At 54.4% G+C, this 27,276-nt stretch overlaps 1 protein-coding gene across 3 annotated transcripts in view; it reads right to left on the bottom strand.

Moving 5' to 3' along the window:
* SH3BP4 (SH3 domain binding protein 4) overlaps positions 1-26,455 on the bottom strand; it is an 83,887-nt gene extending 57,432 nt beyond the window's left edge. For all 3 annotated transcript variants that reach the window (XM_046019244.1, XM_046019243.1, XM_046019242.1), the window contains exon 1: positions 26,285-26,455. The gene's annotated coding sequence lies outside the window, so the exon portion shown is untranslated. The remainder of the gene's footprint in view (positions 1-26,284) is intronic.
* Between the last annotated feature and the right edge of the window lie 821 nt (positions 26,456-27,276).

Here is a 27,276-nt window from a genome sequence, read left to right as displayed (position 1 = left end):
TTAAAGTCAAGGCCCTGGCAGGTCTGGTTCTTTCTGGAGGCTCTAAGAAGAGAATCCCCTTCCCCACCTTTTGTAGCTTCTAGTGGCCATGTGCTCCCGGCTTGTGGGCCCTCCTTCATCCTCGAAGCCCACCACCCTGATCCCTGTCTCCCTCCTCACAGGCCCTCCCTGAGGTCAGATCCCTTTGCCTCACTCTTAAAGTGACACCTGTCATCATATCATATTTAGGATAATCCAGGGTCTTCTCTCCTGAAATGACTCATACCTGCAAAGTCCCTTTTCCATATAAAGTAACATTCACAGTCTAGGACTAAGATGGGACTATCTCAGGGGTGGGAGGTATTATTCAGCCTCCCATATCACATCCAAACCAGCACACTTTCAGCCCCTAGTCCCACAGCCAACTTCACTTCTCAATCCTGACATTCTGCTGATGGTTTTATTTCCTTTCTCTTCTACTATAAGAAAACGCTCCATGAAGGCTGCGATTTCATCCCGTGTAGCTGGGACGCCGGGACACAGCAGGTGCTCACTCGGACGGCCCTACGGAAGCCCCCCGAGGGGTCAGCATCTGTGTCCAGAACAAACTAACCTGCTCCGTCTGTGGGGGCAGGAACCCGCCTGTCTCGCTCACCACTGTGTCCCAGCCTCAAGACTGCACTCAGCACTTGGTAAGACGCTCCATTATTAGCACCTGTTGCCTGAACGTTCCTGTCACCTGCAGTCTGATTCTGGAGCAACTCATCAGCTCCCAGGGGGTCCCAGCTGCCCTATTCTTCCATCAAACCCACCCTCCTGCTTCACCTGCTCTTCCCCGGCTCACCCGCCCTGGGGTGTAGGGCCTGGCTTCCCTGAGCCATTTCAAGGCTCTCCCCCATTTGGCCCTTGTCCACCTCCAGCCTCCTAGTACCCACTGTCAACTCCCTTCACCGAGCAGGTCAGCCGCATGGGCCCAAAACTGCTGCACACACATCCTGCCTCCTGCTGCAGGGAATGCCTCCTCAGCCCCCTCCCTGCCCAAGGCGCAGCTCCTACCCACCTCTCCCCCTGAAGCCTGTGACTTCAGCTCCTGGCAACATGCTGCCTTTAGAGGAAGGCACTTTCAGGCCAGCCAGCGTGGGTGAGCTCCTTCCCTCGGTGCGGTGTCGAAAGAAGTCAGCCCCATGCTGGCCCGGGAGCTGTCCACACACTGCACGGCACAAAACTGGGGAAGCCACAGGTGTGTCCCCAAGTGCCACAAGCCAGCCTGCCCAGAGCAGGCGAACCCTCTTCCCCTGGGAGAGGCCTGGGCACCACGCAAGACCCAGCACGAGGACTGCAAAGAACAGCCGGGGCTGAGGTGGCCATTGGGTCCCCAGAGAAAATACAGGACACCCAGTTAAATTTGAACTTCAAATGCAGGACAAATAATTGTCCCAGACAGTCAAATACACCTGGATGTCGTGCGTTTCTATTTGCTAAACCTAGCACTCCTATGGGGGTGTGGGGATGCACAAGGGAGGCGCCTCACCTCTGGGGAGGGGTGGGGGGCAGCCTCCCAGGGAGGAGGAGGGGTGATCAGCCGCCAAGCCCGCTGCGGTCCACTCCTCCTGGACTTCACTAACAAAGATGGTAACTTCCCACTAAAGAATTTAAAAAAAAATGATGAAACATTCTTGCTGGCTAGAGGAAAGGGTTGTTTCAATAATATTTTTCCATTCCCGCATAATCTGCAAGAACTCACAACAAAGCAGTCACTCTCCAACAACAAAGATCGCCATGGAAACCGATCACCTCCATCCCGAAAATCATGACTTCACCTCACATTCCACCAGAAACCGACTACAGACGGTTACCAGAAAAATCCTTGTGCAAACAAACACAAGCCAACTGCCACTGAATGGCAGGAAATGGAGCCGCTTTTTCTAATTTTAACTTTCTCTAGGAATGCACTTGCTCTAAACATGCGGGCAAAGTCTCCCCAGACCCGCATTCCGTCAGCAATCACCTCCAGAGCACAGAGCCAAATGCAGACTGAGGGCAGCTGGCGGGCGCGTCCCCGAGCCCCAGGCCCAGCGCTGACTCATGGATTTCTCCGTGAGAGGTGGACGCCAGCTCCTCCAGCAGAAAGTACTCCCAGGCCAGGGGGCGGCCCACAGGAGACCCAGCGGCCAGACTCGCCACAGGGAGGTAGCGTCCGATACTTACGGTAAACAGGAGCCTAATTTCACAGGGACAGCCAGGGCCACCCGAAGACTGGACCTCAACCGGCCAGAACTGGAACCCTCGAAAGTAATTCTGCAAATGGGCCCCCAGCGACAGGATTCAGCATGTGACTTAAGGGGACTGTGAAAGTCTGTGTGGCCAAGCGGCCAACGGGGAAACCTGCAGCACTCCGAGCAAGAGAGGCTCGTTTTCCAGAAAATTCAAAGAAATCCTCCAATTCAATAAGGAGAAGGAGTTAAAAACCAGGAAAGAACCTTCACCTTGGAAGCCCCGGGGAGACCGGATAAACAGTAGTTTAGAGCGATTCGTCCAGAAGAAAGCATAAATTAGAACAAATCAGATAGCCTCTCCCTTCCATCAGACCTCCCTCCTCCCAAAACGAAAAGTCCAACCACAGGGAGAGGGGGTGGGGTGCAGAGCCACCCGAGACAGGCTCCCCCGAGGCAGCTGCCAACAGCAAGGGCTGTGAACAAGCTCCAGACCTCGAGGGCGGAGGGAGGAAGTAAACGGAGGTGCGAGCGTACTGGGAAACTACACTGTAGGAAAAGTCAACGAACTGCACCGACACCCTGTCCACACAGGTGAACCTCAGAAACACGGTGTGCGGCCAGAAAGGAACTCTCAGATCACGCACTGGGCACCCCGTGCTGCGGAACATGTAACCACACGTGACATGCCTATTTCACGGTTTCTGTGGGTCAGGGATCCAGATGGGCTTGGTTGGGTCTTCTATTTCAGGCTACAGTCAAGACCTGAGCCATCTGAAGCCTCGAGTCCTTACTGGCAGCTTTCAGGCCCTTGCTGGCTATGGGACCACAGGCCTCAGGTCTTTGCCAAGTGGGACTCTGGGTATGGCATCGTGCTTGATCAAAGCAAGCAAGAGACGGAGACCATAGTCCAGAAGGAAGCTATAATCCCATGTAACCCAACCATGAAGGGACGTCCATCAGTGGGCGATCCCTATCAGAAGTGGGATGCCAGGCAGGGGGAAGGACTACGCAAGGGTGTGAACATCAGGTGAGGACCCGTGGGGCTGTATCAGGGTGGGCCACCCACAAACCAGAAAGCCCGGGCTTCCGTGTACATGCATACCGCAAGCATGAAAAACGATGGACAATGCTTAAGGACCCAAATTTACTGGCTATGTGAAGAAACTGTAAAGAGCAGGGGAAAGTCACCAAGTTCAAGTTAGGGGCTACTTAAATGCTTATGCTAGACTGGGTAAAATACACCGGGGGTACGGTAAGAGGACACGGGCACTGGGGGCGGGGGAGGCAGGAATTCAAAGCTGAAGTTCCACCTCTCCGCCTGGGCAGCGGCTATACAAATCTCTCCAGGCGTTCGTTGCTTTCGTGATTTTTCTGTTCATCCGCAAAGTGTTCTCTGTATCAACGCAAGATTCAGAGGACCCCATGGCTGGCCTGCTGGCACCTCGGGGAAGAGCGAGGAAAGGCGCCCTGCACACTGCAGCTGCCTCCCGTTCACTCTGTCCCACAAACAAAACAGACCAGCTTCCGCGGAGAAGCAGGGCCCACTTGGAAATCCTTGTCCCCGCTCCTAGCAAACCAAGTTCCAAGGCTTCCAAGCTTTACCTGGAAGCCTTCTCCTCAGGGGCTGGATGATGACTCAGAATTGGCCCTTCCTCTTCCCCGACTCCCTCCCTGCAGTTAAAGGTGGGGTCAGAGGGCCTGCAGAGTTCAGGCCCCCCATCAGGCCCAGGGCTCTCCTCCTGGGCCCCGAAGTGCCCTGTGCCTGCCTGGTGGTAGCAGTGTTGGCAGTGGTGGGTGTTACCTCTTAAGACGATTGAAAACAAGAACCACCCCCGGCTGCGAGCCCCATGGGAGTCACCCAGCCCACATCCTGTTTGGCCACGGCATTGATTCAAGCATGCCAATATTGCCGAACAAAGGAACTTTCTACGCAGGATTGCAGAAGAGCGACGTGACGTCTGCGGCAGGGAACCAGCCCAGCCAGAGCTCCCGCTCTGGTCAGCGGGCACAAACGGCCTGAGGGCACGCCAGCAAGGCCTCTGAGGTTTCAGGAGCAGGGCACAAGCAGAGAGCATCTGGTCCCTGAGCCCAGGGGCTGAGGGGGTGGTGGGGCCTGGTACCCTGCATTGTGCCCGACGTTGCACACCCTCGTCGTAGCAGGCTCCCAAATAGTGGCTGAGTGAACGAAGCCCTCTCCAGATGGTGTGAGGAAACACACACTATGAAGGGATCCTCGGAGGGGGGGCCAAACTGCTGGCAAGTGAGCAACTCCCCCCAACCGTGAGGCCCGTGGCAGCGGCAGCCACCCCGCTCTCCCTGTCCCACCGCCAGGCAACATTCTGAAAGGCAGGAAGGCACACAAAGGAATAAGGACTCTGGAAGTCCAGCCCCCTAAAACCCAGGCCTTCCCTGGGAAAATCCTCCACAAACCGCAGAGCCTGTTCCTCCTAGGAAGGGACCAGAAAATGTGTTCTCTCTAACGTATGGTATAGGCACATAGGAATCTGCGCCAGCTTCCTTCACGACCGTACCGGGCAAACCGAAATGTGCCATGAGTTTCAGCTGGGGACGGAGACACACGGACCCGGGTTTGAGAGGCAAAGGGAGGCCAGGGGAAGGACCTTCTGGAGAGCCTGACCAGCCACAAGGGGGTCCCCCGTGTGGTCAGGACCCTATAAAAGGGGCCCCCCTGGGTCTGGGTCACCTCACGTGAGTCCTAGGGGCACAGGAGAAGGGTGGACCCCAGAGGCCCACAGGTGGCTGGCGCTCCCCTAGCACAGGGCCCATAAGCTCTAGTTCAATGCACGTGAGTGTGAACCCACTGGCCGGGAATGCCACCTGCGCCCCCCCCCACCCCGCCGGGCTGAGGAGCAGACTTGGGACTGCCCAGGCTTCAGGACTGGGTTCCCACCCCCACCTGTCTGCAGGGCCCTGAGCAGGCAGGAAAACCTTCCTCTCTGAAAAGGGGCAAAAGCAGTGTCCACCTGGCAGGACTGCTGTGGGGAGTGACTCAAAGGTGTGAAGTGCTTAGAACGTCAGGTCCATAGTCAAAGCCACCTCAGTGCTCACAGGACAGAATCCCATGTGTGCAGGCACGCGTGCACACACGGTCCACTTTGGCAGGTCCCTGCTTTCCTGCTCCTCCCACCTGCCACCTCCTCGTCTCTTTCTAGCACTTTCTAGCACAATCTCCTCCCTTTACTCAGGCTCAGGCTTAACTCCCAATTCATTCTTCTAACGAAATTTCTGACAAGTTGTGAAGCAGGAGCCCTCTCCTCCCAGGGGGAACCACTACCACCAGGCCAGACCGAAACCCTGCGGGACCACGGAAGCCCCTCTCCCATCCTGCAGACCTCTGGTGCCAAAATCTGCATTTTAAGAAGATTCCAGGCTGATTTCTGAGAAGCTCCGGGCTGGGAGATGGCAGATGCAGCCCGAGACCAGCGTTGGTCTACATGCTCTCAAGTCGGGTCTTGTAAGAAAGGCTTCTTGCCTGAGATTCTGAGCCCGAAAGCGTGTGCATGGGTGCCCTCGGTGGCTTTCCCGGGGCTGGGTGTGTGACACTGTTCGATCCCTGTGTCGCGACTCAGTGCATACACTGGAAACATCAAGGGAACAGAGGCCTCCAAGCAGCCGAGTGCATTCTGTACATACTTTAATCGGCCGTCTCCAGAGGAGACAATCTCATCCTGTCGTCTACGCATCAGCCTCCCCTTGCTAACAGGATTAGTGTGGGGCTCCCACCCCAACACCTGCCACCCCGCTCTGAAGCCGGACGCTCTGGACTCTGAATGTCAGAGCAGCTTATAAATGGGCCCATTGTCTCGGCGGCCCTGCCCCCTTTCCCAACTTCACCTAGCAAAAAGATGATCTGTGTCTGTGTTTGGAAGCCTCCCTCATTGGCCAAGAGAGCGGCTCACCTCTAAATGTCTGGCCCAGGAGAGAACAAAGAACGTGCGGAAGGAAAAGAGTCCAGCCACGGCCTGACCTGGAGTGGACTGGGCCCACTGCACTTGGCTTTGTAGAGAAGGGCTGTTTCTGGCCGGGGCGTCTCCTGGCAGGGGGCGCCTGGTAGCGCTGGCCAGGATTGGCAGGCCACCCGAACCCCAAAACCAGCTGTGGTGGGGCCTCAGAACACAGATGTGCCCGCAGAGGGCCAGCCCGGCCAAGAGCCATGCCGAGGAACCCTCACTACCCACTTGCTTCCCTGACACTCTTCAGTCTATTCTTAAAGGTAAACTTTATTTTAGAATAGCTGCAAATCTATAGAAAAGATGTGAAGATAGCGCAGGGAGGTGCCATACACCTCCCGACACGCAGTTTCCCTATTACTAACCTCTCACACTGGGATGACACACTTGTCCAGAGGATGAACGGACACAGACACATTATCATTGACTGAAGTCCATTCTTTATCCAGATTCCCTTGGTTCCCCCCCCACCCCCGCCACTGTCCTTCTTCGGTTCCAGGAGCCCATCCAAGTACACCACGTGACATTTGGTCTGGTCTCCTGAGGCTCCTCGTGGCTGTGACAGCTCAATTTCTGCCCCGCACGCCCAGCCTTCACCTGTCCAGGCCCCAAACCCTGCAAAGCGCAAGGCAGCTGCCGGCTGGGCCACGCTCGGCCTGCTCCCAGAGGCAAGGCCAAGATGTGTGCCAGACGCACGTCACACATGCCTGTAATCAGGGTAAGTTTTATGATTATCCCCATTACGAACTGCCACGCGTCCCAGCCGGGCAGACCTGCTGTGGTATGAACCACATCCCGCTCCAGGGTGGGCACAACCGACTGGCTTGGATCCACTGAATTCCCTCCCTCCTCCCACTCTTCGGCCAAATGGCACCCCAACACCACCCAGTGAACACAGGGGGCGCCACGGGGAGGGAGGGAGGAAGCAGCAAGGAGCCCAAGAAGCTGCGCCCAGAAATGAATCCCTTGTTTATTCCTGAGCTAGGAAAGCTCGTCCATGCCAGCAAGGGCGGGAGCCCCAGGGCTCCCTGAGCACCGAAAGGGCAAGTCCCTCAAAGTCAGGACTGCGGATCGCTGTTAGCCCAGAGCCCAGTGTCAACAGGGTGAGGCACCCCATCCACTCTGCCCAACGCAGTGTCTCACCGGGAGAGCACGTGGGTTCAGGTTCCCCGCGCTCACGGATCTCTGAACCAGTTTCCCCATGGCTGGTGAGGCGCTGACCCACGATAAAGGAAAACATTCCTTCTCGGAGGTTCAGGCAAAGTTTCCCAGTCACACCTGTCAAGCTGGACCCAGAAAAGCACTTCGCCAGAGGGCTCCCATTCCATGTGGGCGGTACTACCTGTAGGGCCCCCCAAATCCAGGCTTCGGAAAGGGGAACAGGGCGGAGGGAAGTGAGAGCAAGCATTCACCGTCTGTTCCAGAGGGCCCGAAATGTGTATTTCTTCCCCCAAAGTGGGAATGGCTTCTAGGCTGGTGCTGCCTCATGAGAGGTGGTCGGTATTGCCTGGCTGGCTTGAATTCAGAACAGAGGGAGCACTGCACTGTTCCTGCAGAGCGAGGGTGTCGATGTCGCTGGGGACGCTTGCCAAAGTCTTGCCTGCAAGACTGCCTGGAGGGGGCAGGGGTGGGTGAGCTCCTGCTTTTGGGCAACACGGGGGCGTGAAGAGGTTCCGCCAACGATGCCCCCGGGAAGACAGCACGCCACCTCACGCCTCGACGGTGATGTCGCCCAGCGCGTGCAGGGGATGTCAGTTGGCCAGCCTGCCCATCCCCACCACTGCTGAGTGAAAAAGCAGGTTTGCAGGACTGAGTGTGAATGACCCCATTTCTGAAATAATGTCCAAGTGATATTTACCTAGCAGTGATGGAGCTATAGGCAGTCAGGTGACTTTTTTTTTTTTTAATTTATTTATTTGACAGAGAGAGACAGCGAGAGAGAGAACACAAGCAGGAGGAGTGGGAGAGGGAGAAGCAGGTTCCCTGCTGAGCAGGGAACCCTGGGATCATGACCTGAGCCAAAGACAGCTGCTTAATGACTGAACCACCCAGATGCCCCTGCCCTTGTCAGGTGACTTTTAATTTCTTCTGCAGGCTGCATTTTCCGAGTCTATGGTAAGCACGGACCGCTCGTACACAAACAGACCTGACAATGACCAGACGGCCTTCACAGGCCCTGGGCAACTTCGAGTCTCAGATTCCAGGTCCCCAGGGTGATGTGGGTGTTTCACTTGTTCTTCCTCCCAGTGGACTTCCGTTATAGGGGTTCTTTAAACAATCTGCAAGGGGAGGGAGGTGGCTTTCTGGGCGTAACGCCGGGGGAAGGCATGTTCCCTCTTTTCAAGAAAAAAACTCCCCTTCTGACCTGGCTTTTCAGAAATAAGCTCCCCCAGCAACTGTGCAATGGGAGAGAAGCTCAGATACCTAAGACGATTCACTAGCATCTTTGTTTTTACCCCAAGCCGTGTTGGTACCTATAGAGTAAAGAAAAAGAGTTGCTGAAAACCCTTTATGGAAATCTAAGTAAATAGATGCCATTTCGAAGGAGCAGACAAGCCAACAAGCGCGAAAAGACACTCACCGTCAATACTCATCGATGCAAATCAAAACCACAAGGAGGTACCACCGCACCTGCCTTCGGGGGGCTGTTACCAAACCAACAGAACCCAGTAGTTGTTGGGGACCCCGCGGAGCTGGAACCCTCGTGCCCTGTAGCTGGGAATGTAAAAAGGCGCAAGCTTTGTGCAAATGGCGTGACAGTGCCTCGATAAATTAACAACGGAACTGCCAACGTGACCCAGCGAGCCCACCTCTCGGTACGTACATCCAAAATCATCATCGAAGCAGGGTCTCAAAAGATATCTGCACACTCCCGTTCACAGCAGCGCCATTCGAAAGAGCCAAGGAGCGCGACCTGCGTCTGTGTGTAGGCAATGCATCAAGAGCACAGGGTCTGTCCTCACAATGGGATATTATCCTGCCTTGAAAGGAAGGGGATCCTGTCACTTGCTCTTGCACAGACGCACCTTGAGGACATTATGCTGGGTGAAAGAAGCCAGTCCCAAGAGGACAAAGACTGCGCGATTCCACCCACAGAAGGGAGCTAAAACAGTCACTTTCATCACAGAGTCGGAAAGCAGAAAGGTGATTACCAGGGGCTGGAGGGGAGGGAGGAATGAGGAGAGGTGGTTTGATGGGTAAGTTTCGGTTTTGCAAGACAAAAAAGTTGTGGGATGTTGCACAATAATGTGCAGACACTTCACACTATGGAACGGCACGGCTCAGTGGATTAAGCCGCTGCCTTCGGCTCAGGTCATGGTCTCAGGGTCCTGGGATCGAGCCCCGCATCGGGCTCTCTGCTCCGCAGGGGGCCTGCTTCCCTTCCTCTCTCTCTGCCTGCCTCTCTGCCTACTTGTGATCTCTCTGTCAAATGAATAAATAAAAATCTTTAAAAAAAAAAAAATTAAAAAAAAAGATGGCAAATTTCGTATTATGTGGTTTTTTTTTTTACAATTAAAAATAAGTAAGGTTTTTTTAATTTTTTATTTTTTAAAGGTTTTATTTATTTGACAGAGAGAGAGACAGAGTGACAGAGGGAATAATACAAGCAGGGGAGCAGGAGGGAGAAGCAGGCTTCCCGCAGAGCAGGGAGCCCGATGTGGGTGGGGCTCGAGCCCAGAGTCCTGGGATCATGACCTGAGCGGAAGGCAGATGCTCAACAACTGAGCCACCCAGGTGCCCCAAAAATAGGTAAGATTTTTTTAAAAAGGCGGAGGTCACAGGGTGCCTGGGTGGCTCCATCACTGAAGCGTCTGCCCTGGGCTCTGGTCACAATCTCGGGGTCCAGGGATCGAAGCCCCGTATTAGGCTCCCAGCTCAGTGGGGAGTCTGCTTGTCTTCCTCCTGCTGCCCCTCCCCCATCTCATGCTCTCTGTCAAATAAATAAATAAAATCTTTAAAGGGAGAGAGTGAGAGAGAGAGAAGGAGCTCATGTATACAGCAGCCTACTTTGTCTCAGGATGCTTCTGAGTAAATGTCTATCTGGAAACACCCTGCCGTAAAACAGACACAGTCTTTTTTTGATTCCTGCCTGGTACCGGCAAGACAGTTCTGAAGCAGTCACAAAAAACCACTCCGCTCCAATCGTTTGATGTGGCAAAAAGTGACCTTGCTCCCCCAAAGCTGATAAACAAAAAACACAACTCTACCTACACGCCACTTGGGAACACACAGACACAGAAACCTGAGCGGTATAGGTCAGCAGAATCCACCGCAGCCCAATGGAATCGGTCCTAGAAGTCAAGGTCAGTCAATGTCGCGAGCGTGGTCTAGACCCTGGGAGAAAAGAGATTCATGTTTCACCCTCTAGGTGTCTGTAACACTTGGAGTTGTTACAAAAGCACTTGTTATTCTTATAATATGGATTTAGGTATACCAAAAGCTTAGAAATATCATGTCCGGAATAACTGAGATGCATATTCCAATGGGGGAGGTGGGAGGGGGGTGTCACCCTAACCTGGTGCTTTTCCGTCTCAGCTGGGCAGTCACTTTAAGATGCTTTTAAATTTAGAGAGGCAGAGGTCCCAGCCGCAGACCAAGTGACTCTCTAGAGGAGGGACCTTTGCGATAGTTTTAACCCTGACAGGTCATAGTCTAAACCTGCTGACATTCAGAGATATGCCAAGACCTCCCTTACGGTCACAAGAAAAGTAAGGATGCTGCCTGTGCGGGGTCTCAGCACTGATGCCACGGAGTTCTGGCTGGAGCAGCCAGAACTGAGACGCCGGGACGCCGAGGCTCACTGTGTGTGTGTGGGAGACAGACAGATGCAGCAGGGAAGGGGGGGATATTTAGCCTTAAGGCCTTGTGAGGAGAGGCCCACCAAGCAGGAGGCAGCAAAAGCAAGGGATCGGAGGTCCAAACGCACATCACTTCGGGGACCACGACGGACCCTTAGGGACCGGCCTGGGGATGCAGGGAAGAGGAGGGTGGAACTAAAACTACTCAAAGGCCAGACAGCCAGTCCCTCAGGCAGGCCACGCCACGCCGAAAAGTCTGGACTTACAAACCCAGGAAGGCCTCAGAAGTCTATAGGCCACATCGTATTTTCAGTTCTTGGGAAAGAGCAGAGGCTCCCCCGCAGAACCGTGTCCACTGCGCATGAAGGAATCAGTGAATGAAAGGCGGGGGTGGGGGGAGGCCAGGGTTACAGAGTCACACCACTCACAGCTGAAGTCAGCATACACAAGGCATGTCACAGGATATGACACAGAAACCCACCAGGACCCGTATCATGCAGTGTCCCCAATACAGAGAATAGGGAGCTTTGAGTCCTGGGGAGGGGGCTGGGGCCCAGACCCTCACCGTACCCCACAATCATCCCCAGATGAAAGCATTAAACATACACAATGAAAACCATATGCACACAAGACTGCAAAACCCACTCATGGGATATCCCCACGCAACAAAATCTGGGTAACAACAGACGCAAAAACACACACGTCAAACGTCTCAGTGAAAACCGGGCCGTGGGAAGAGGAGAGCTGAAGGGTGGAAGCCTGGCCTGGCCAAGAGTCTCCAGTGGCCCCAGGAGCGGCGGAGTCCATGAGAACCAGCCCTGCACACACTCCTGACACGCCCCAGGTGACTCCAGCAGGCGTGGCCTCCGTTACTGACCCCAAACCAAGGAGAAAGGGCTCCCTAAGAGGGCCGAGAAGCAAACACTTCAGATCGGGTGTCGACAGAACCAGCAGCAGCACCACATCACACCGAAGACCAACGGTCCAGAAACGGGGCTTTCAGCCAGTGAAAAGAATCGTTTACGCGCGGCATGGAATCCACCCGAAACCAGACGACCCAGAAAGATCAGCAGCTGAGTGTCAGAAACCGGGACCTGAAACGCTGAGCACACGCTAAAGAGGATTTTTACGCTGACCAAACTGTGAAGTGACAAAAAGATCTGATTATCATGTTGAAGACATGGTCAGTGGTAATCCGGAGAGAAGGACGGTCCCCGCAGTCATGTGGGGCAACGTGAGCCCAGCTCCCGAAATCCGATAGTCCCACAGCCGGCACATATGGCACCTACCGCAAAGCGCAACATCATCAATGAGCTGAATTTAATCGACCCACAGCCAAGTTTCTGTCCTGGAGAAAATACAACTGCCGTGAGAGTATCCAAGGAATCTGGAAAACACGGGCGGCATTCCTGCAGCCTGTACGGAGCCCCAGGGCTTCCATAAAGGGGACGGAAGAGGGAAAAACAGAAAAGGGAAAACATTAAGTACTTGAAACTTGAAAAAACTGACTCCTGGGTTGAAGAGGATATTAAAATAGGAACTAAAGACTCCTCAGAAAAAGCAGGGTCCTGCTGGCTCTAGGCAGACATCACGTGACGATTCCTGGCCGGTGGTGGAGGTGAGGGAGAGGGAGCAGACCATGAAAACACAATAGTAACCATGGGTCCCCATCAGGGTTCTATGGATGCTCCCATTCCATTTATTCCCTCTGGGTTCAAACATTCTGGAACTTCCCATCCATCATCACCTTTACCACAAAGCTAACCTGAGTTCCAGACCTTCTGGGTGACTAGAGCCTGCCATTCATTCCATCTGCCATGGCCCGGTTATGAAGGACCGGGGGGACCCTCCACCAGGTCCCCTTCACCTGGTGGAGGGAAGGGCCTGTGGGGCTCCTCCAGGGGTGGCAGGAAAAGCAGAGGCACCTTCACCCCTTTGGGCGGAAGGCTTTCTCACACTGTACTAATTCTTAGTTCAATACATAGGGGCTAACCAGAAAGGTACCACAAAATGGGAGCTATCTAAAGGCAAACTTCTTAGGTATGAAGACTTATCTCTGAACATCTACCACTCAGGGTCATGAGGATCTGTGATTCCAGATGATCTTAAACAAGGGCGTGGTATGCTTTTGACAAATGACAGCTTGGATGGAAATAAGGGGGGCGTGGTCCCATGGCCGTTCATGACACGGGAAGGCTCATGAGCTCCCCACCCTCTTGGCACTGGGGTGCCCTCCACCACAATCCCCATCCTGAAGCTTGACTCCCGCTGGGGGACTGGAATCATCCAGGCCACCCACGTGGCCATCAACTGCCCATTCCCATTTCACCTGAGACCTCACCCTGCCTGCTTGCTCACAGCAGCCCCGCCACCACACTCCCTGGTCTGGTTCTGGTTAGCACCTTACTTGCCCCGGGATTTCCCTGCCTTGGGGGAGACCAGGCGCCCAGTGTGGGACACAGCAGGGTAGCGGTTGATAGTCTGGACCCAAACATGGCTTCTGCACACACAGCTCAGGCAAGTCCGCTACCCTCCTGGTGCCTCAGTTTCCCCCTGTTCCACAAGGATGGTAAGAGTCCCTCCTCACACCAGTTGTAAGGACAAAGCCATGGGATGGCACACAGCAAATGTCAGTGATGACTTAACTCCCACTATTAGCTATGAGTACTATTACAAGCATCACTTCTCTGCGTTACGCAAAAATGCCCAGGAACAACCCGGAGAAGAGAGGGACTACAGAAACACAATTTGTTAGTGAAGGCGCATTCCACAGCTTCACAGTTTTTTAATATTTCTATTATCAAGTATAATGTTCGCTTAATTAAAGTTAGGGTGATTACACTTTCTCGGCCAGGCAGGAGATGTTCGCACTAATTTGACACCAGGACTACTTGCTGTCTATGAAAAGGACGTCATTTTCTGAGGATCCTTACAGGTCAGAGCAAGACACGGGGGTCAAGGACGCAGACGTCCCCCAGTGTGAGAAGCACGATGGAAAATGAGGTGCCTGTCAAACAGAGTCAACCCCACAGCGGTGCTGATTGCAGCCGCGCTCAGCGGGACACGTCCTGGGCGGAGTCATTCTCGGTGATCTTAGTCCTTCCACGCCATGGTCCATGCATCCACACCCACAGCGGCACATGCAGGCCCCTGTGTCCACGGTCACGTGTTTCAGGAAACAGCCCCGTCACTCAACACGCAGGCTTCAGTGCCGCATAAAACTAAACTTTACTCCCTGCGATTCCAGATTCTCGCTGGGTCCGTGGACCCATTCATGAGCCCCTTGGCTTCGGTGTCAATGGAGGGAGATGGGGGTGGACAGGGGGCGACCACCTCATTCCTCGCCCGCCAATTTTCACATCCAAACCACTATGATTTCTGTGCACTCCCTTCCAGGCCTGTCTGCGGGCTCCAGAGAGCTGCCTATCTGCAATTCCCAGCAGTAAAATCTGAAGGCAGAGAACAGCTACAAACAACCTCACATATTCAAAGTCACACTCGCTCAAGTTCTTCCCGTAGTGCCTAATTTACAGTCCTCCGCGAAACCATAAATTGGCATTTTGTCCTGCATGCCTCATTCACCTGTTACTCCGGGCCTCCAACACCGCACTCCCCTCGGGGATCACTGCCATTCTCTCCACGTTCCTGCTCATCAAAATAACCCGGCTTCTTCCCAGAAAAATCATCAGGCTCCCAATTTAGCAAGCAGCCAATTTCTCGACAATTCCACTAATGACAAAAAAGCAGTGTTTATGACATGACCCCATGCTCCAGCTCTTAGATATGTTCTTTTCACCTTGAAAAAGTCATGGTTTTACTCCAAGCACCCTGAGGACAGCTGGTGGTTCTCCCGGGGCAGAAGATGGCATGGAAGTCACCCCCCCAAGTAGAACCGGGATTAGCCAGGTCAATGTGGGTTAAACACAGAAATCCGCTGGATGGCCAGCAAAGCCGCCACCACCCAGCGGCTCAGGACCCTGCGGCCTGAGAAGGGGGCAATTGGGAAGGGAAGGATGGCCCAGCCTGGTGGGTTTCAGAACCTGACAAGGAGAGCCAGGCATCGCCTTGACTGCCGCTCTGCATACCATGGCCTGGGGGCACAGGTCAGAGACAGCTGACCCCAGAGAGGTGCTCTGATCTGCCTCTCAGGGTCCCTCCAGTGTTGCTTTCACTGGAAAATCTCCCCTTCTTTCTCAATACCTTTCACTTTCTGGACTATGAAAATGCTGGGACTCTCTTAATCACAGGGTGGAGTCCCGGGAGGCCCCCAGACAAAGGGTGTGGGGAGATGTCCAGGATGAGGGGCGGGGTCTTGGGGCACCTCCTTGGTCCCTTTCAAGCCAGGCCTACACGTTTAATCACGTTTTTCCAGTGCCTTAAGGTCAAAACTGAACCAAGCCCAGAAGGACTGTTCCATCCAGCCACCTGCCCCTCGCATCCCCCGACAGGTGCTTCCAGAAAGCTGTCACCTCGCTGGGTTTCTGGCACTAATTCAGCCACCCACTAACCCCCAAACCCTCTGCAGGTGCCTGCCCAATTCTTTCTTCCCTCACTCAGTGGGGCTCCTGCAGGAAGCATGCCCTGACCCCCCAGTACACCTCAGAACCCTGACCTCTCCTCTTGGGTACTGGCAGCCACTTGCCTGGACAGAAGCCTTCCCCGGTGGTTTCTCCATCTCCCTCCTGGAACAGAGTGGGCTCAGTGTGATCCACCAACAGATCATCAGAAGGGCAAGAGGGCCAGGGACAGTGTCCAGACATACAAAAGGCTCAGTTCTCAGACCCAAACTAGGGGCTCCCCGCCCCCCCCCCAGAACAAACCACCAGTGTGAATGAGCAGTCCTCTGGCCTTCCCAGCAGCCCCCAAAGTGCTGCCTCATGTCACCATAGGTGAGCGGTGACTCATGGACACGGTGGTGCCAAGACCGGAGGAGGCAGCCAGGGCCCTCTGCAAAGCCACACTCAGGAGGCGGGCCAAAATACATTCCACCCATAATTTAGTTTTCCTCTCTTGCCAGAATGGAGAAGCCCTGTGACACCAGACCGCAGTTAGAAATCAAATGATGGCCTCCCTGTCCGGGGAAGGCATAAAAGCACCTTCTCCTCCTAATGAACCTGGAAGCTGTAAACCAAGTCTGAGGCGCTGCCCTGCATCAGATCCAACTGCAGCAGACCTCCTCGACAGAGTGGACCCCAGACGCCTCCCCACGCAGCACCTGACACCCGGAAGGCCGTGACCCTGGGGGCATGGACAGTGACTGTCCTTCCTGAAGCTGACTGCAGAGAAATCATCAGCCCTTCACTTCGAGGAGGGAGGGGGCCCTGAGGACCTCCGGACGGAAACACCTCCCATATTCTGAGACATATACCTTCTAAGAACATACCATGTTCTAAGACACACACCTTCCCCCATAGGTTGATGTTTCTGAAACTGGCAAGTAGGTAGGGATACCTGGGTGGCTCAGTTGGCTAAGCATCTGCCTTTGGGGCAGATCATAATTTCAGGGTCCCAGGATCGAGTCATGTGTTGGGCTCCCTGCTCAGTGGGGAGGATGCTTCTCCCTCTCCCTCTATCCCTCCCCCTGCCTGTTCTATTTCTCCCTCTATGTGTCAAATAAATAAAACCTTTAAAAAAAGAAAAGAAACTGGCGTGGAAGTGTACATCCTCAAATTGAGCTGTGCTTTCCTAACCCCACCCCGAAAGCTCACAATGCACAGCCCGAGCATTTGGACAGTCGGGAATCAATCCCCACAAATGGGGTACCGGCATTTCTAAGGCTGGTCTTAAAGTTCACCCAGTAGAACACAACAGTCGTGGAAACTTTACCCAAGATCACTGCCTTTGGAGACTTTTCTGAGTAGTGACTACACATTCATCCAACTATTAATATAATCAGAAATTCTTTGTAGAATTGAGCACATAGTGTTAAAAAAATGATTCCAGGGAAAAACTTCCACGTATTGAAGGACATATGTATCGAGATGTGCTCTTTATAACTTCCAAGTGACTGGGCTGTCTATGAATAAGGATTTGTTAAACAGGGTGCCTTCTGGAACCATCCGACAGTCATTTGAGGATCCGAATCTGTGTTTATTGACGTGAAAATAGGTCAACCATAATTTTAGATAAAAAGCAGTTTTTAAAAAGTGTAGCATTCATTTGAAAGATCTGTATGAAAAGATTTGCTATGCACAGAACACGTCCCCACTCTTTGATCCTGCGGTGTTTGGAAGCTTCTAGACTTCCATGCGACAACACTGGAAACTCAGACAAAAAACGTCCAGTTCAGACCAGACTCGTTCTCACAGGTGGCAAAGTTCCAGCAATGTGAACTTTTTTCTCCTTTCGCATTTTCTAAGATTTTTAAGATGAACGCATAATTACCTGGGTAATTAGGGAAAAAACTCAAGTGGAAAGGTTTTTCTTTTCTTTTTTTTTTAAAGAAAAGGAGGAAAACCACAAGAAAATATTCCCTAAACAATCTGCTTACCCAGAAAGTACTTGTATCAAACACCATGCTTCTCATCCCCTGCTCATGGTCAGGCCTTGGAACACCCAGGCTCAGGGGCCTCCATTGACCAGGAGCTGGTCTCCGCACACTAAGCCTGGGCACAACCTGCTGACTCTATCCCCTTGCATTTCCTCCTGCTCCCAGAAACCTGAGCAATGGGGCAAGGACTGGGAGAGCAAATCCTTACTAAGATATTGACCGATACATCACACAACTCGTCTCTGCCCGTACATATTTCAGATGAGATCGGGCACGTTCAGGGTGGTATGGCCGTAGACTGAGCCCATAGATATTTCAAAGGTCAGACCGAACACCTAAAAATATCATTAAACCCCTGTTTAATGCAGATGGTGAAACATCGCAGAAAATCTCTACTTACTCAGTATTTAAGAAAAAATCCACGGTGCACAAAGGACTCACAAAAGAACACCCCAGGATAGGTATGGGGCCCAAAGCCCAACACGAGGGGATGAGGCAGTGAAAGCCACATCTCCACGTTGATATTTCCCAGCCCCCGGAAGTTAAGTATCTACAGCCACCATGTTACCGAGGAGAAAGCCGGGTCTCAAGTCCAAAAAGTCATCCCGTATCAAAACTCGAAGGAAACAGAAGTGCAAGACTGGAACACAGACAGGTGTGTGAGACTAAGAGAGAGAGAGAACAAGTAGGCAGAGCAGCAGGCAGAGAAGGAGAAGCTTACCCCCCCACACACACCCCCTGCACAACTACCAGCTGAGCAGGGAGCCCCATGGTGGGGCTGGATCCCATGACCCTGAGATCATGACCTGAGCAGAAGGCAGATGCTTAACCCACTGAGCCACTCAGATGTCCCTAGCCACTTAATTCTTAGTAAGGATTTTTCTTGAAGCACATATGACTTCTGGTTGTGTGAATCAGACTATTTCCTCACGGATTAATTGAAAAGAAAGAGCCATCTACAGGGGACTCCAGCACAGGGCCTGACACCGAGGAAAAGCCCGATAAATGGGTAAAACCACAGAAAAATCCCTATGTGGAGAGGCAGATAGGAGTATTTCAAGTGTGTGTGCGCGCGTGTCCTCAAATAGTAACTATGATTCTGAGAGATTAGCATCTAAAATGTCAAATTACCTGAAACTGAATTTCTCAAGCTCTTAAAATGTTTATAAACAACAGACAAAGTGAAGGAACCCATGAAGCTCCTGCCCAGAGGAAAGGAATACCGGGGCCCCTCCCCGCTTCCCCGGGACTGGCTGGGCCCCATCAGCCGCAGCCGGGGTTACGGAGCACAGAAGGTTCCCTGGGCATCTCTCTCTGAGACCAACACACGCTCTTCCCCACGTGAACAGCCCCGAAATCCCAGGTGATTCTAACAAAATACAAGCCAAGTACGTGCACTACGTAAACCCCCAAGAACTCATTTCTGATGTGCGCCACCCAGAGTCCGCACCCTCTGACAAGGGCCTGAAAGGTGAGAGAAATGGGAAATCTGGGTTTCCTGGTCCGGCACTACAAATGGAAGACATCCATCCAACAGCTGCCGACCAGCACAGAGCCAGGACCCTGAGGGACAGGGCTCTCCTCTTATGAATGTCTTGAACACTGATTTCTGAGATCACAAAGGGAAAAAAAAAATCCCAACTTCTAAGAGGAGTAATGGGATAGGGGTCCCGGGGAGGATCGGGGGACCAGACCAGAGCCGATGGATGACTGGGTTTATTTACCTACACCCACCATCCTCACCACCGGCGACTGAGCGATTCTGGTCTTCGGTCCTGGGCCCAGCACTTCTCGTGAATTATTTATATGGATTATATCAGCTCCAGTAATTATTTCCAGTGAAATTCCAACCCAGTGCTTTTATTTCCCATTCACACAAAGGACACATGCAAATATTTGACTCCCCTTCTCAAAGCGACAATTCTCAGGGTAATAAAAAAAATACTGGAACGCATCTGCACTTTTTTTTTTTAAGGATATTCCACTTACTTCTTTGTATCTAAAACCTATTAAAAATTCAAATCCTTTCAAAGCGGGCAGTGGAGTAAAGTGGGTAAACAGAGGCGGGTGAGGCTCTCTGAATGAAACGTTAAATGTCAGAGCGAGGGGGTGCCACCTGACAGAACTTATGAGTAAGCTGATCACTATTCACAGGCCAGAATTCTGAAAAGCCAGAAATTACGTCTGTCACATATTGTGCACTAGGAACTGCTAAGACGTCTAAGAAGAGAGTATTAATGGAGCTTCCGAATGGTTAGACGGTAAGTCGCCCCCTGCAGTGTTCGCCTTGCTCAGCCCATCTCCACCTGTCAATTCCCACATACGTGGGACGTGCTGTCTGGCACTGCGGATGTGGCCGTCAGTAAAATGTCACTGGTGACCAGTGGCGCCCAGCCTAGCAGGACAGTGTTCCTGTGGGAAGCAGCAGTCAGCTCCCGACCTCGGGAGTCAAGGAAAGGTTTCTTGAAGGAGCCTGAACTAGGTCTTAGGGGCCAAGAACTCCCCTGGCCTTAACAGCCTGAAAAGGCATCTGGGGAAGTCTTTTAACCTGTTCTTCCTGAAGACAACCACCCACGTCCCTCTCCTTCCCTCGCAGGGCATGAGGCCACTCACTGCCCTGCACTGCTGTGGGCTGGCCCCCGGCATCCCAGGCCCTCTGTGCGACCCAACCCTGGGTCCCTCCTGTCTCAACACCATCAAATGACCATCCTAAATTCTTTTATGTGAACATTTTCCCCATGTTCTCTATTTTTCCTAGTATCTTCCAACTACCATAACTGCACAGTTCTAACAAGCCAAACCCAGTGGCCCCCTGTCTCTTCGTTGCTTCTCTGATCAACCCCGCAACTGTCCTGTTTGCGCTGGGCTCCCACCCCCCTTCCTCTACACCTCCACCATCTCCAGCCTGGCTGCAGGGACACACCCCCTGTCTGCTCTCCTTCCAGCTGCTTCTCTGCTCCCTCTTCATGAGGTGAGCCAGAAGCGTGCTCCCAGAGCCCCCGGCTCATGATCAAGTCTCCAGGGAGCTCTTCCACACTCGTGGGCTCAAACCCAAGGAAATGAGGCCCGAGCTGGCCGTCTCAAAGGGTTCTCGGTCAGCGAGGCAGACTCTGCAGGTGAACAACCCCAGGGACCCTGCCTTCAATTCTGCACCCCAGGGGCCTGGCTTCCCTCTTGCTAGTGTCAGCCCTGCTAACAAGACGGGCTCAGATGTTTAAGGACACTCCCCCACTCCCATGCGGCTTGCTGCCTCCCAAGGAGCTCTCACATTTTACAACAATTTTACTGCTAATTGTGACAGAGAAAAAATAATCCGAGTTATGTATGCAACCAAGCGCAGACTGACAAAACCCTTAGCCAGGGAGCTTCTCCTGTCTTCACTTGGGTGGTCCTAGGAAGCTCCTCTAGACTCTGGTTCTTTGCTTTAACATCAGAGATCAGCTCATCAAACCAACCAGGGAGCGGTCTCTCCACGGACAGAGCTCCTGGGTTCATCCTGACCCCCTTTTTCCATGAAGACCCTTTCTGTTCTAGACCAGCTAGAGTGACCGAGGAGGAACAAGTATGTGGATCACGACCCATGCAGGGAAAGGCTCAATGGAGTAACATCGCCAATCGGCAACTGGAAAGATCTGGGCCTCTGCCTGCCTCACCTGGCCCTGAAAACCTTCCCTGGCTCCACAAGGGAAAGCAGCAACTCCCTCCCGACCTCCCACACAGAGTCTGCCCTGTGTCCCAAACCACACCTCCGGTTTCCTTTCAACAGACACCCTCCCTCAGCGTAGAGCAACCTGGATACATAGGAGAATGGGGATTCTGATGGGGAGGTTTTGGGAACTGTCCAGGTCTGGGCCCCGCCCTCCAAGATCTGGGCCCTGACCCTGGGGATCAGGCGGGCAAAAGTGGATTTAAAAAAAAACAAAAACGGGGGCGCCTGTGTGGCTCAGTGGGTTAAAGCCTCTGCCTTTGGCTCAGGTCATGATCCCGGGGTCCTGGGATTGAGCCCCGCATCGCATCGGGTTCTCTGCTCAGCAGGGAGCCTGCTTCCTCCTCTCTCTCTCTCTGCCTGCCTCTCTGCCTACTTGAAATCTCTGTCTGTCAAATAAATAAATAAAATCTTTATTAAAAAAAAAAAACGAAAACAAAAACAAAACCCACCTCCCAGGTGATTTCAACATACAATATGCTTTGAAGCTGGCCAAAGCACGCATCCGAATCTTCTCCCTGTCCAGCTGCTGGGCTGACACCGTCCCTGCAGAAGCCAGGCAACCATGTGGCCCCCTTTGTTAAGGAGGGCCAGCTGGTGGGCTCAGGGCAGTGAAGGGCAAGCTGCAGCCAGCTCTCACTGGCTCACACGGTGGTTCAACCAGGTAGCTGCCCAGGGGCCACAGCAGGGCTGTTTAGACCACACCACTGAAACCAGCAGGTGCAACAGTCACGGCTCTTTGTTCCCTTCCTCCGAGCTAGTTTATCATTAGACCACATGCACAAGGGCCTCCGACACTGGGAAGCCAGGGAAGGACACCTGTATTCCTTTCAGGCCCCGAGAGACTAGAGCAAGCTTCCTGGTTCCTAAAAATGGGGCAGGGTTTCCCTGAGTCCCACAGCCTGGGGGAAGGGGAAGGAGGGAGAGAGAAGAAGATGAATCACAGGAGTCTGGAACCACAAAAATCCTTCCACAGGAAGTATTCTTTTCAATTTGTTCAGAAGTGTTGGGCTAACAGGAACCAGCAGAGTTTCTCCAGAGACTGAGCTTTTAATGAGCAGATAAGAATAATCTCCTGAGTGTGTCCTGTGTTTCACTGCGAACTGGAAGGTGGAATCCTTATCTTACACCTACTAGAGAGACCTCCCGTAATCTTTATCTTACTCTCACGACCTCGGTCTGCCCGGAATACCCTCGCTTCAGGGCACAAGGACAGACTTACCGGGGGCTCCTGTCCGCGTTACCCCCAACGGCAACACCTCAGTCTTCCAAAGGAACCAACCTGGACCCTGCAGAAGACAGGGAGAGGGTGCAGATCCCCGGGAATAAAGGTGCAACTGGCTGCCTTCCGCTCAGGCTGCGAACATTTTGCAGGTTTTAAGGATTTCGTCACCTTCAGAGTGCAAGTTCTGTAACTGTGTAAGGAGGCTTCACACACGTGTCTTCGTGCACGAGCGTTTTGATGTCAGCACCTTGGGAGATGTGAATAAGAGCTCTGGGCTCGGGCAGATGCAGGTTTGATTCCCGGGTCCAGCACTCCGGGACCCTTGTGCTGGGGGACTACGTAAATCCTCACAGCTTCTCTGTATGAGGGAACCCTTCATGATTTTGGTGAGGGTCTTAACATGCGCTTGCCAGGCCCGGTGCTTTGTAAGCCCTCAGCAAGTGATACCTCTTTCTAGCCCTAAAATATCCCAAATCTCAACTTAAATTAGGCGAACTCCTTCCTGAGATCCTATTGGCTTGCTGACGGGCCCATCTGAGCAGGCGCTAGTCCACCTTGGGGGGGGTGTGCTGATGCACTCTGTGGGATCCACCCTTCCCCCCTTGAAACACACCGCTCACCCCTTGATTTCTAAAATACCTTCTGAGAGCCCTGGCTTTCAGAAGGCTGAGTATTGACATCCTTTCCCTTAAGACACTGGGCCAGATGGCATCAGGTGCTGTTATGTAACTCGCGGATGGCCCTGGGGGCCCACTGAAAAGCAGGCTCAGGCTTCCTGAGAGATCCTCAGTAAGTAGCAGGACTGTTCCCTGGGCCTTTGGGGACTCGGTGAATTATTCTTCTGTCACTCCTCCAGAGGGTGATGACGGAATGCGAAGCTTTTATTGTGCCGATCCCTGAGAAGGTGGGCAGCCCAGCTCAGGCCCCCACACGGGATGGCCCCAGACTCCCCTCCTGGCCAGGAGCAAAGCCGGCCAGAGCACTCTGAGTGAAGTCTCCATGGCTGTTCGGTGACCCTTCCCGGTTCCGGCTTGTCAGGCAGTGACCTCAGGACAAAGAAGTCCTAGTGCCCAGCTCCAGGGCCTTTGGAAATATCCCAGGGGCCTGGCTCGAATTCTCAGGAGAGAAATCACACCACCGTCCAGTACAGGTGCAGGATTTGAAAATAACAAAGCTAAGGAAAACCCACGTGGCTGGCCCAGGGCCCACTTGCTAAAACAGCAGCTGCTAATCAGTCAAAACAAGGCTGATACCCAAAACAGGGAGCCAAAGAGGTCCGCCTGGAGTCAGGGAGGACAGCAAGGGTCGAACTCCGTGGCTCTTAACCTTACTGGGGCCAAGGGCTCCACCAAGAAACGGAGGGAAGCCAAGTGGCCTCCTCCCGCAAGTAACTGGCTGGGATGCAAGTAACTGGCTGGGATCCCAAGATTTAAATGCGGGAGGGGCCTCCCAAGACCCAAGGGCGTAAACCCCGTTCGCATTAGCATACCTTATCAACAGAGGAGAAACCATTAGAATAAGAAAAAGTCTGTTCCAGTAGCCACAGGAAAGCACTTCCAGGCTGCTGGGTAACCAGAAATCAAGTTAGCAAACAACAGCAAAGGAGAAAATCCAGGAAGACTCCCTCTTCCTCCCTCCACCGAGAAAATTAAGAGCATAATACTAACTGGCAGACAGCCCAGTTAAGGACACTTAGCAACTTGTCCAGCCCCCTTTCTGGGTCCTTCTGGAAATCCCCCTGTGTCTGGACTGGGATCCGCCACCAGACCTCGGGCAGATCAAAGTGCCGGTGGGATCAAACAATAAAAAAATGAAAACTATCAAATGACAGACTGAAGCCCCACAGACCAGCTACAGGAGGCTCTTCCAGAATGGCTCGGTTTCACCGCCGGGGAAACAAAAGGCAACCTGTGTGCGCCTCTCCCCACTGGGGCTCTGCATACCTGAAATTAACAAATGGTGTGAGTCCCTATCCATTGTTCCAAAGGGCCACAGAGTGTGGTGCCTGAGTCCTGGAACAACAGGAAAAAATTAAAGCTCACAGAAGCTTCTCAGGCACCACAGATCTGAGCTGCTCATTGTTCATTTAGTAAACAAGTGAGCCATAAGACAAATCCCTAGGAAGCCAGGTTTGTTCACTTTCCGAGTCCTCCCAGAACTAACTGTTCCCTCCCGGATCAGCATGGCCTTGGCATTCCACAGATGGACAAGCATCGGGCCTGGGCAATGGGGGACCTGTCCCTTGCCCTCTCCAAGTCCACCCATATGCAGAAAGCAAGGAGGGAGGAGGCCGACTGGGGAGTGTGGTCTCCTTCAAAGCACCCCCCCCCACCCTCGTTGGACAGAATGCATAGAGCCCAGAACCAGGAACGTTCTCCAGGCTTCACCGGACATTCCTGGAGTGTTTCCTGGTCAGGACGGCCAGGTGGAAGGCAGACTGTTTCACTGGATGACGACAGCAACGTGGAACAGCAAAATGCTCCCCAGCCCCTTAAAGTACAGTCGCTGTCCATCCAAGGATGTCAAAACGCTTCACAAACCACCCATTAATTTTTATGGTGGCCTGAGAAGCAGATTGAGAATCATTACCTTCATTTTTACAAGGCAAGGAACCCAAACCACAGGGGAAGGCGGAGAACAACCAGGCCAATGCAGTCTCACCCAACGTTCTAGGCTGATGCTCCCTTCTCTCTCCACCTCCAGCCCACAGAAGGGGAGCCAGCTCAGGAGGGACCCAGGCCACTAAAGATAAACTTAGGTGTTCAGAGACCACTACCCTTGGAAGGCTGCAGAGAGGAGAGCTGTGTAAAGGGATTATTTTGATTTAGGCAAGAGAAGCCCCAACTGCAACTTACTCATTATATCGGCAAGCCTGTGACCCCAAGAATGTAAATATTAAAGGCGGGTAGGAACAGTGGGATCACGGATGTCTTCTGTCTTACTGTTTATATTTATTTTTGTTACCACGTTTTCTACCCAAAGCATATACTGCTTCTGTGATCCAAACAAAAGTTATACGAACTTATTACTGATAAAGGATACCGTACAAATCTGCCGCACTAACTCGCCAAGAATGAGCACGAATAAAATCCAGCCCGGCGTCCCCTCTCGAAATCTCACTGCTGGGGAGGATCCGCAAGCCGGTCAGCACGTAGAGGGCCCGCGGCTCTCGCGCCGCCCAGCACCCCGGGGAAGGGCCAGCGCCGGCCTGGTCCCCCGGCTGCAGGAGCGGCCGCGGGCCAGGAGCCGCCCGCACTCTCGGGCACCACCAATCCGCAGCGCGGAGCGGGCTTCCCGGGAAACAGCACTTAGAGAACAACGTGCCTCTCCTCCAGCCGTCCCCACCCGCCGGCAGCCCGCGCTGTCAGCTCGCGACTGCTCGCTCCCCGGACGGCCCAGCCACAACCCGGGATTTGTATTTCCATCCTAGAACCAGGCATCTCCTAAGTTGAAATATGCATTGTCACCAACAAGTTTAACCCAGGACCGCGTGCCCCCCTCTCCTCCCCAGAACCGCGCGAGGGGGCGCCCCGGGGACGCTTGCAGTCGCCGCGCCGGGCCACCCCGCAGAGCCTGCCCAGGAGACGCCAGGGCCGGGGGAGGGGGCTCCGCGGGCGCACGCGGGGGCTCCGACAGCGGCTCGGCGCCGGGAACCCCGGCCCGCCCGTCTGCGCCCGGGTAACCCAGGCGCCGGGGCGGCAGCAAGGGGAGAGAGGCTTCCCGAAGCCGCCCGGCGCCAGCCATGCCGGGGCACCCGGACCCCGAACTCAGGCGGCGGGGAAACGATCGGCGTCCACGAGGGGTGCGAGCCCGCAGAGCCCCGGCAGGCGTGTGGGAGCGAGGCCGGGCACTGGGCGGGAGCGGCCCGCAGGGGACCGCCCGACCGCCGCCTGCCTACCTGGCTCGCATTGCGTCCCCGCCGGCTCCTGCGGTTCTCCTCACGGTCTGGGAGCTCCGCCCGGCCGGGGTCGCGCGCGGCTCCGCGGGAATCTCCGCGCGAATCTCCGTGCGGCGGCGGCGAACGGCAGGGACCGCCGAGAGTGCCCCGAGCGCTCGGCCCGCGCCTCCGCGGGCGGAGGGTGGTCCCCGCGCCGGGGCGGGGCTGCGGGGGCGGGGGCGCGGCGCGGGAGGCGGGGCAGGCGAGGGGGGGCCCAGGGCGAGAGGGCAGGGGTGGTCTCCGCGGGGGGTGGAGCCTGGGAGCAGGGCGGAGCCTGAGCCGAGGCCCCTGGCGAGACAGGGGACCGGGAGAAAGGGAGACGAGGAGGGGGACACAAGCGCAGGCCTCCCGAGGGGGATTGGGCGGGGGCGGGGCAAACGCGGAGGGGGCGTGGCCTATCTGGGCGGCCCAGAGGCAGGGGCGGGGTGTGGACGAGTTGGGGGGATCTGGGGGGTTGGAGGGGGGGGCAGGCCGAGGCCGAAGGGGGCGGAGTTTAGCCACGGAGGCGGCTAGGCTGGGGCGGGGTGGGAATAATTAGGGGCAGTGCTAAGGAGGGACTGGGCTTAGCTGAGGCCACCGAAAGGCCGGGAGGGGGAAAATGTGGATAATTAGGGGGCGGGCCGAGCCCTTGTTGCCTGGAGGCCGGGGGCGGGGGCGAGCGCGAAGGGGGCGGAGTCGGGCCGGGGCCACCAGGAGGCCGGGGCGGGGTGTGGTTTGCAGGGGCTGGGAGAGCGCCCGGGGGCGAGGCTGAGTCCGGGCGGCTGGGAGGCCGGCTCGGGAGCGAGCGCGCTGGCAGGGGGTGGCGCCGCGTCTCCCGGAGCCCCAGCTGGGACCCCGCCTCGGTGCCTCCTAGTCTTCCTCCTCCGGGCGCCAGCGGGGGAATGGGGTCCACGGCTGGGGGGCGCCCTCCCAGGGTCGTGGGCCCTGGAACCAAGCAGATACTAGATACGGCA

Source organism: Meles meles, chromosome 9 (genome assembly GCF_922984935.1).
Source record: "Meles meles chromosome 9, mMelMel3.1 paternal haplotype, whole genome shotgun sequence".
NCBI lineage: Eukaryota > Metazoa > Chordata > Mammalia > Carnivora > Mustelidae > Meles > Meles meles.
Note: the sequence above shows the minus strand (reverse complement) of the source record. Positions and strands in the feature narration are given on the sequence as shown.